Raw genomic sequence first — 10,942 nt, 5'->3', positions numbered from 1 at the left:
CAAAAAAGAAAATCCTTCAAGAGGTAGTTATATTACTATATCTACTAGTTAGGAAAATTTGAAAACTTAAATTTGGACATGTTTTGCAAAAAGTGTAGGGAAAATGTAAAACAGCTATAACTTTTGCATACGATGTCGGAAAAAACGTATAATATACTACGGCCTATTTGGAATTTTTTAGAATCCTCAAATTCAAAAAGGAAAAAAAGATATGGTCAAATTTCAATTTTTTTAAAAAAATTTGGTTAAATTTGGTCAAACTACTTATTCAAGAAGTATTAATGTTACTACATAATTATTCAAGAATATTAGTGTTACTAAATAATTATTTCAATTTTTTGAATTTTGGTCAAATCTGGTCAAACTATGGTCAAACTGTGGTCTAACTATGGTCAAACTTATTCAAGAAATATTAGCGTTACTAAATAATTACTGTTTTTTTAGAATAATAGTTTCAAACTCAAACGGTGAAATGTGTGACTTCATGCTCAAGCTAAACTCCTGAGGGTTAATAGGATTGACATCTTACTATTATCAGGAAAACAACAAGTGCAGACTCAGAAGCGAAGGAGAATAGAACCCGAAAGTTAAGCGTGCTCGGGCTAGAGTAGTGAGAGGAAGGGTGACCAGTCAGGAAGTTAGATGATTTGGAATGAGTGATCCACACTTGAGCAGTTAAGAGAGGTGATTAGAGACTAAATCATCAAATAATTCAGAAAAATTAAAAATCGGAAAAAATCGGAAAAAAAAATTTCAAAAAAAAAAATTTCAAAAAAAAAAACCTTTAGTACTGGTTGGTAACACCAACCGGTACTAAAGGTCCCCCATACCAGGGTGCGAGCTCACGCCAAGTGGTGGCACTTTAGCGCCGGTTCATGCCGAACCGGTACTAAAGGGGGGGGGCTTTAGTGCCTACCCTTTAGTGCCGGTTATGAAACCGGCACTAAAGGCCCTTACGAACCGGCGCTAAAGCTCCTTTTTCTACTAGTGTTTTTAGCTTAAAATCGGTGTAGGGTTAGTCATACCCTTGAATCTTGTTCGGTAGCTATAAATGCAGATTGATATTTCAATTGCAGATGCTTAGAATTAGTTCAACACAATACCTGTAATCCAGTTTAGTTGAGGTGATTTGTCATCTTCAAAACTCTTAAGAAAAAACTATTGTAATCCCTGACAATTGTTGTTAGTATTTTTTTTCAATTGTGTTGTGCTGTTTATAAGGATGTAGAAGTCACCCTAAAAAAGGATGTAAAAGTCTTTCAGTGCAGACTAACTTTGTAGGTTGGAGTTTGGTTAGCCACGGTTCAGCCAACTATTTCTAGCTTGATTGTTTGGCTGGTTTGGTAGATGGTGTAATCTAGTGTTGTGTCGCTGATGTATCTAGTGTCCATGAGTACTTATTAATCTGGTTAGAATTAGTTTAAGAATTGATCTATGTGTTTCAATGTGATTGTAGTTTTTCTTGTTATCAAGTTTAGTTGATGTTTATTTAAATATAGCTTATATGATCAGCCACTCTATGTATGATTGTGGCTTGAAGGTTCTTCCTTTTGCCTTCAAATTCTGTCTGGTGGCAATATTAGTCTGCATTTTTCACCTCTACAAGTATGTTTTGTGTGTGTTAACACATTTTAGGTCATTGTTAGCCTGCTTGAGAACCACTTTTGTCTATGTAGTACAACCTGTTGCATAGAGATAAATTTGGCAGTCACATGGCTTATCTTTTTATTAGGGATTACATGTTGCATCTCTCACAAAATTCTATCTAAAACAGTCTGAACCTGAAAGTGTGTTGTTGCACCTACAATAGCTACTAGGGACTACTTGAACTGAAAACTAAACTACAACTGCATGCTCTCTGATTCAGGTTTGTACCTAGATCAGATTGTATTTAGGCAGCACACTATACAAGCTTCACTATATTTTCAGATGTACAGGATGGTAGACGTGCATATCATCCCGTTCTTGTACTCTACAGTATTGTGTAGGCATGGTGTTAATATTGAGTTGGCATTACACTGGAATATAAGATGTTTAATGCCTGCAAACATGGCCTAATTTATTAACAAAGAGAACTCTATATCCTACTACTGTATGAAATTCATATGTGAAATGACACTACTGGAAAACAGGCTATAGATAATATAGACACTAATGGCGCATTATACATGCGGTGCGCCACTACTATATAGTAATGGCGCACCTATACATAATGCGCCATTAGTATCTAAAATAGTAATGGCGCACCTAGTAAAAAGTGTGCCATTACTATGTTTGACCATGCTTTGACCCACTTTTGGACATAGTAACTTTGACCCACTTTTGGACATAGTAATGGCGCACTTTTTCCTGATGCACCATTGCTATTTTTGATACTAATGGCGCATATTTTGTGCCGTGCGCCACTGCTAAGTTTGGAGGGAAGTGGTCCCAGGCAGAGAAATAGATATGGCGCATCTTATAGAATTTGCGCCATTAGTAATAATTGCGGATTGCATAGGAGGTGCGCCATTGTGGTTTTGTAGGTAAGTGCCGCAGCCCGACCGCCCACCATCTCTCTCCTCTCTCCCTCGCACGGAACCATATCATCATCTCGCTCACCCCACGCACACACACACACGTCTCTCGGCCTCGCCCCGGCCCCGATCCATGCCGCCTCCCAGTGCTCCCTCCTCTTCCTGCGCGGCGCCGGCCCTTGCCCTCCCTCGCGGCAGTCGCAGCCAAGGAGCCTGAGCTCAGTGGCGACGGATCGAAAGGCAGCGTCGGCGCTGGATCTGGGAGTGGTGGAGCCGCCGTCGTCTCCACTCGTCAGGAACCGGCCAGATCCGCCCCACGAGCTTCATAGGTGCCACCCCCTCTGCCACCAGCCACGGTGGCCTCCCCCGCTCTGTATCAGCGCGGATCCAGCCGCCATCTCCCGCAGCAACTGCGGCCTCGCCCTGCTCTGCCCCCGCTCCTCCTCCTCCTCCTTCGCGCCTTTGCCTCACTCCCCATCCTGGCCGCCGCGAGAGGCAACCTCGACCCGTCTCCCTCAGGTTCTCTCCGCTCTCACACCCTCCGTGTCCGTCCTCTGGATTCCGTTTCCCAGGGCCTTGCGCGCAGCGACGCACGCCGCACATGCTGGACCGGCGACTGATATTGTACATGTGGCTAGCTCGATAGGACGCTGATCCATTAGTTGGCTTGAATTCGTGGATAATGCCGCTGTTATTCACGGACTGGGACTGGTGTTAAGATAGACTGTCAGTGCACTGGCAGTGGTAGTGATGAAGAGCAAGAGCTCTCCGATGCATGATTTGGAGTGACTCCTACACTAATTCGTGAACCTAGATTCCTGAAATGGCACATATCTTCTTTCTGTCTGTCACCAAACTTGCTCTATCAATCAAGACTATGCATCCATTTGCTACTTGCTGGCCACATGTTAATTCAGCTCCCGCAATTAATGTTACCAAATGAATATCTACTCTGTTTACCCAAACTCGCTTTATCAGTCATGGTCGCATATCGATCTGCCACTTTCCTGCCATAGATTAGTTCAGCTCCCTGAGAAAATAAGAATAGAAAAAAATCAGCATTGATTTGGTCGTCTATTCATTCTTCATAAACTTCACATGCAATTTCTAGCACATGGTGTTCACCCAAGTAATAATCTGCTATTGTTAACCAGGTATCATCGATGAAAAACATGGGTCGTTTTCGCGTACTCTTCTTCAGGATAAGCTTGAGATCAAATATACTTCGTAATCAGAGCTTTCACTTTCTATTCATGTTCTTCTTGCGTGGCAATATTTGTTAAAACATGCCCCGCAATGGTTTTTCCAACAAATTTAGGGAATAAATGATTCGTGGGTATATGAGCAATTCTAAACTTGAGACTGCTATACAAGACTTTGGTGGCCCTGTGCTAATGTCTCCAGTATATACAGGTATATGATGTAATACTTTGCTCCCTGTTAATGAGTACGCTCAGAGTTTCTTGACTTTTTTTGGGATCATCAATTTGTTTAGCCATGTCATATAGATATTGTTATGATTGGTTAATATCCAACTGTGGTAGGTAGACGATAGAAATAAAATGCATTCTGATCTAAATGGGGTTCAGTAGTTCATAGTTACACTCATTGAGAGGTAATATAACTTAATATCAGTTTAATGTAACTTGCGGCGGAGGAGCAGAGGCGGCAGCCCGCGCGTAGGGCGGCTGCTCCGGCCAGCCCCTTCGACTTCTCCACCATGATGAACTTGCTGAATGTAACCAAGAGCTTATACTGAATTCTCTGAATGAAGCATTTACATTTTATTACTCTGTTTTGTTCTATTCATTTTCAAATGCGAGTTCTTGGAGGATTTTACATATACTACAGGTTGGAATCGGTTGTTAATTTGGTTGGGTTTCACTAAAGATATTCACATCCATTTTAACATATTCGAACTTGCTCAATGTAACCAAGCTCTACTGAAGCATTTTACAGTTTCTGCAAAACTAGAAATACTCTTCTGTGTTCTCTCCATTGTCAAAGTTGAGTTCTTGGGAAGATTTATTTATACAAGCTGGAATTTCCTGTGAATTTGTTTTGATTTCTTGGGAATTTGTGTGACAATTAAATTGAATTGTGGATTTTGTTGTGGCGTGGGCGCAGGACCCGAGCATCAAGGAGATGGCGGAGCAGATCACCAAGGACCCGTCCTTCAGCGAGATGCCCCGTAAATCTACTATATGATCAATCAAAACACGTTTGGTCCAAAGTCCAAACTTAATGGTAAACAAGAGGCTAATCTTTCTATTTTTGTTTGTTATGTGGTTTGCACTTTCTGTTTCCTTGAACAGTTTACCATTCATCTAATTTACATTTTTATGTTAACTTTAGCAATTAATTTACCTCAAACAAGGTAATTAATATGATAATTATCCCCTGTGTATACCGCAAGTATGTAACTTACTATAATTATGTTAATAAATTACAATGTTTGTGACCCACTGTTTAATAAAATGCTCTTATCACAAGGTGTGATATTGTGGCATATTTACCCTGGAGCTATCATATATATGGAGCTGACTTTGTTCCTGGAGGTGAGCATATATTGTTGATCTTCTCATGTCAGTTGCAGCAGTTCCTTGATTCACAATTTATATAGTATGGTATAGTGGTTATATTTGGAGGTTTATCCCTGTGAAATAATCACCGCAAGGTGAGTACTTTCTGCAGCTAATGTACTTTCTGCAGTACTTGTAAATTCTTTGGCTCCTCTTTAATCTGGTGCAATTACTTAACTGACCATAATAGCCCTGACACTTGTAAGTAACCATATCATTCAAACATCCAATTAAATCTATTCTACTACATTTCCTGGGATGAAATTGTGATGACGGGAGTGACATTAAACAGCTTGAACATCTAATTGTGCATGTACTCCATTGTTATATACTGATCCATCTTGTCTTTGCCCCATGTTAACGTTCAAATTGTTAAATGCATTCAAGTGTTAATTGCAGGAGCAGACACAGAGGAGGAATCTGCTACCTCAAAGCAGTTGATCGACGCCGGGAGGGTGGGTACGTGATGTCGGAGGCTGCCGGGAGGGTGGTGACGAGCTACCGAAGAGATGAGTTCTGGCTCTCCTCGATGCCAGGACAAGGCGCTGTTGCCGATCGGACATGGACTCGATTGATTTTGATTTGAAATATGACGGGTTGTAATGTAAAATGTACTTCAGTTCAAAATTTCCTCCCCTTGCGAGAGGTATTCTTGGACGGAGGGAGTAGAAGATTAGCTATAGGATTTTGTTTTATTTCTGTGCAATTTTCTTTTTATTGGATAATTGTAAAGACATGGTAATATTCTTGCTATAATAAAAATTATGGTTATATTTCATTTTTTGTTTTTAAATTATTTTTCCTTATAGGTTGTTTTTTGTAAATTTGTACTTTTTTTGTTTTCCAAATATACTATTAGTGGCGCATTTCAGCCTTTATTGGTGGCGCACCTATCTTTTTAGCTAGTGGCGCACCTCTAAGGTTACTAGTGGCGCACTTGGCTTCATTACTAGTGGGGCACCTAAGGGTTAGTAATGGCGCACCAAACGTGCGCCATTACTAAAACTTACTAATGGCGTGCTAGTAATGACGCACCTAATGTGCGCCATTAGTAGCCAAAATAGGTGCGCCATTAATAACCTGTTTTCCAGTAGTGTGAGCTGACAATAGGATTATCTACTACTCCATAGGTTTGCTGGACAATTGTCATTCTTCTTAAAGACAGTTCTACAGGCCTTGTTGGACAAGGAAATTCTCCCCTTTGTCGTGTTCTTATGTCAAATATATCATGTTTATGTTTTTATAATGATGACACTATGCTGATAATCTATAATCCACCAAGTTCTTACCAGAAAAAACGATGAAAAGATAAAGAAAACATATGTTTCCTAAGTTAATGCACCTATTTGCAAGGCCCCATATGTATACATTACCAATGCAGTACTATTATTGTCGGTAATTTTTTATTACATTTCTTTTGCTCTTTGTACCTCATAAGTGAGCAGAGCAAAGTTCCTCTCTGTACCTCATAAGGGAGTAGTATTTCATTTGTTATTGTGTAAGACAGAATTTTTTTGTTTCGTACAACTGCAATTTCATTTATGTTGTTATAAGTTTGTTGCTGTCAGCATGAGTTAACTTGGTATGCAGTAGGCACTGGTCTCATTCTTAGACCGACACACCCGCAGCGCGCATTCAGCATGTCGATAATGATTTTGGCATCAGTGTGAGGCAGTAGTGTGCGACGCAATTCCTTCATTGGATAATAATTTTGCAGGTACCCCAAGAGGCCCTTGAGTTTGCCAGAATGTCGATTAACTTCCATTCTGGCAAATTCGGGTACTCCATATGTCCTATTTTCAGCAAAGGTCATGCTGAAATTTTCCGTGAATTTTAGCATGACTTTGCTAAAAATAGGACATATGGGGTACTTGCGACTAATGCATGGGCCGGGGTTTGAATTCCCCTAGTCGTTTTCTCGCTACTCTGCTCTGCCCACATGCACCTAAACTTGTAAAGGTTGTCATACTCCACCCTTGAATTGTCACACAGTTTCATCAATGAAATAAAAACATTGTAATTAATTGGACAAGTGTTATTTACATACTTTGGCGTGCAGGACCACCATTGTTTCACCACTAGCAATGTTTCTGTTGTCACTGCTTGTGTCATCAGTTTCTGAGCTTTCAATTGGACAGATTGTCTCAACAATGTTTGAGAACCATACCTTCCTCCTCTTCTTATTCCTTCCTCATTTTGCCCTCGTGTTGCTCTTTCGGCTCTTAGACCATTTAACAATGCTTTGCCCTCCAAAACCAGCAATTGAAGTAATGCGACTCCGCCCTACGAACCACACATTTCTGTCACTTGTTATGTAATCATATTCTCATACTTTTTGAAAATATTTGCTTTGCCACTTAGCTCCAATGGGTGATTCTGTGCTTCGATCATTCTGACCACCTACGTACGCAACACAACCAGAAAATCAGTACACACATTGTCACCTGAACAACTTCTTATTATCAACAAATATTGTATACATATATACCTGGACCGTGCCCTCCTTCCGGCCTTGAATCTTGAGCAGCATTATCTTAGGATGCCTCGATGTCGACAAACCCTAAATGATGAGACCATGATAATTCCTCACAAACCAACCCTTAAATAACACTGAGCCATTATGCCGTCACCCTTGAAGCCTTGCGGGCATTTGCAGGCCTTAGCTTGTTCATTTTGTAGATTTCCAAAATTCAGTTTTGTAGGCCCTTGACAATAACCAACTTTTTGACCAAACTTTTTTCCTATTTAGAGCGAAACATGGCCCACAACGTTGAGGCCGGCGGATCAGGCAAGGCATTCTGGGAGCTGTCCCAGGAGATGGAGGAAGAACCTCACCGCTATGAGGACGCCGCGGAAGACACCGATTGACGGTGTCCTGGACTAGGGGGTACTCACCACGTCGTCTCCCGATCAGTTAGATTGGGCCGAGGACCCCCATGGTCATATACTCATGGGCCAGTTCGGACAGTTGCCGCATACAAGGAAGATTCCACAAGACTTGGTGATCAAGACAAGGACTCCTCCCCACCGGCGTATTCGGCTTGCACTCTTGTTATCCTAGGCCTCCGATACATAATATAAACCGATGCCAGGCTAGTTGATAGATCATGACATTACTCATTATACCTCTAGGGTTTAGACCACAACATATGATCTCGAGGTAGATCAACTCTTGTAACCCCTATACTCATTATAGTCAATCAAGCAGCATGTAGGGTATTATCTCATCAAGAGAGCCCAAAACTGGGTAAAATCCGATGTTCATGTTACCATTGATCCTAAGACGCATAGCTTGGGACCCCCTACCCGAGATCCGCCGGTTTTGACACGGACATTAGTGCTTTCATTGAGATTTCCGCTGTGTGATCGGCGAAAGGATCAATGGCTCGACTGCAGGTCAACTGCGACGTCGGTTTCTTTGTCACCAGCTCGACTAGTAACCTTGGCTTGACCGAGGACTGTGCCCTACCTCCGATCGTCATGTTCGGATAAGGGTCTTCGTCAACATCAACTCCGATCTCTATCAAGATTATGGAGGAGTCATCTATGGAGCTCCAGGGCTCAACGTCAGCATTGCCCTCGGGCGACCGTGCTGTTTTTCTAGATAGAAAACTCGTATCCGCCGCTGCCTCCTCTAGTGTCACCTAAACAATTGCTTTGGTGGAATTATGCGGAATTAAGTCTACAACAACCCTGCAAAAATTTTGTCGAGTTCCGAGGGAGGAATCTCCGGCAATCTCCGATATACCGGAGCCCTGTTGAATCTGGACGAGAATCCGGACGAGTTTGGAGCGGGGTGTCCAGCATCTAGCTCGGACGCCCTTTGGAAGATCAAACTCTTGATCGGCTGCGGAATTCCCATATCTACCGCCTGCCAAAAATTCAGCTCGATCCGACCGTCCGAACTCCGGGAACCTTCCGATTAGTGCATCACTTTTTGAATCTGTTTTCTGCGCGAGAACGAATCCGACCCAAGTTCATCTCCTTTACGAAAGGGATTTCAGACATCCTTTTTTAAGGATGTTTTCGTATGGGGCATTGTATTTTATTCTCAAACACATCCCATTAATATTAAAAGCATTTTTGCAATGCGATCCTCACCATCGTGCCGGTGTCAAACCGGCCTGACAACATCACTCCACGGTGGCCGACCTGCGCTAGACACGTCCTCGCTTTGTTGAGCCGAGCTCAACTTCTTCGGATCATCATCTTGGCCAGCCGAACAATAGTTTGGCATCGCAGAAGATAAATCGTCACCAACATCGCCGCCCCACGGATTACACGGGGCGGGCACACCGGCATCGCTGCACAGTCACTTCACCAAGCCAGCATTGATCACGTCACAAGCTACGACTTGCATCGGCATGGCCGAACTGTTGCTTCATCGAGCCAATGTCCATCACGCCAAACTACTTCAACACCTCGGCTGAGACATCTCCTCACCGACCTGCTCCGTCTCCTTGCCTGGACTGGGGGCTTCGTCATCCCTTCGTCAGCTTACCTCAGAGACTCCAGCGTCAACGGCCGACCAGCTTCATCACATTAGCTGGACCACGGGCTTTGCCTGGGCGAGCCAACCTTTGCCAGGATCGTCATGCCTTCACTTTATCACCCATTAGGCAATGGGTGTAGGGATCAAGTCCCAATTTTGGGAGTAACCTTTCTTAGGACCGCTACAACAAATAAACCAGGTGCTACTGATCCAAGCAATTTTTGCTTGTTTGGGTTTATTTTTCCCAAGGAATTATTACTCTGCTTTGTTCGATCATCTATACACAGGTCTATCAAATGGTGGCCGCATTAATGACGGTTGCGTGGTGATTCAATCAATTTCCGTGCATAGTTCGGTGAACGCCGTATCCGGAGCTCAGACCGACCTTTGAATTCGGGCTTTGTCACGGCTTCACTGCGTCACGCCTATGCCCTGCATTGACATTGACCTCGACACTCAGGCCATATCTCTTTCATTATTTACATCACTTATATTAAATAAGTAGAAGAATTTTTTTATACAGTATTATCTTTATTTGTCATTACTTTTGGTTTGCACTATTTTATCTATGCAGCCAATCGACTCAGACTGAGCCGTGCTGTCGCCACCGTCGGCGAATTGTGTTTTCGCCTTGGCGCGCCGCGGCTAGACTGGGGGCTTCGTCTTCTCGGAGTGTCGAACTCTCTGCTCGGCCACCTTGGGACCAGCCTGGGGGCTGAACCTTGTCCTGCATCAAGCTCGAACTGCATCATCAATGCTGAACACATTAACCAGCTAAGTCGCTCTCATACTCAGAAACTTTCAGTTTTAAATTTTGTTCGGTGTGACCAAGCATTATACCTTTTTGGCACAAAGCTGTTTGTGACTAAGTTCCTTGTCAAAACTTTGTTTGCGCCGCACATATTCTCATACCCCGTTCATTTGGGGGCTCCCTTGATGAAGCTTTTCCTCTTGCATATGATTATACTTGTACGGCTTCGTTCCTTGTTCGTGTATTACGCCACAATATGCACCATGTTGACTTAAGCGATTTGCAAGATTGGTTGCCTGGCTCCTATGCTTACCCCTACGTTTCCGATTGTTCGGCTAGGGAGTAAAGGGAGCACATCTGCGATTGTCACGACCGGTTCATCCGAGCCGGACCTCAGACTGGGTGAAGCCGAAAGCTAGCACTCTTATTGTTTTCAACAATGGTCGGCACACAATGGAACTCATGAGTACAAAAAATCTATTGCACAAGTCTCATAATAATAATGAGCAACCGAAGAAAGGTATCAGTGGGGGCACTATTTTCTTCGAAGATGCTTCTTACACTTCGTTAGTAATATAGCATAAGTTCCCTGAGCGCGCTT

Source organism: Triticum dicoccoides, chromosome 7B, assembly GCF_002162155.2.
Source record: "Triticum dicoccoides isolate Atlit2015 ecotype Zavitan chromosome 7B, WEW_v2.0, whole genome shotgun sequence".
NCBI lineage: Eukaryota > Viridiplantae > Streptophyta > Magnoliopsida > Poales > Poaceae > Triticum > Triticum dicoccoides.
Note: the sequence above shows the minus strand (reverse complement) of the source record.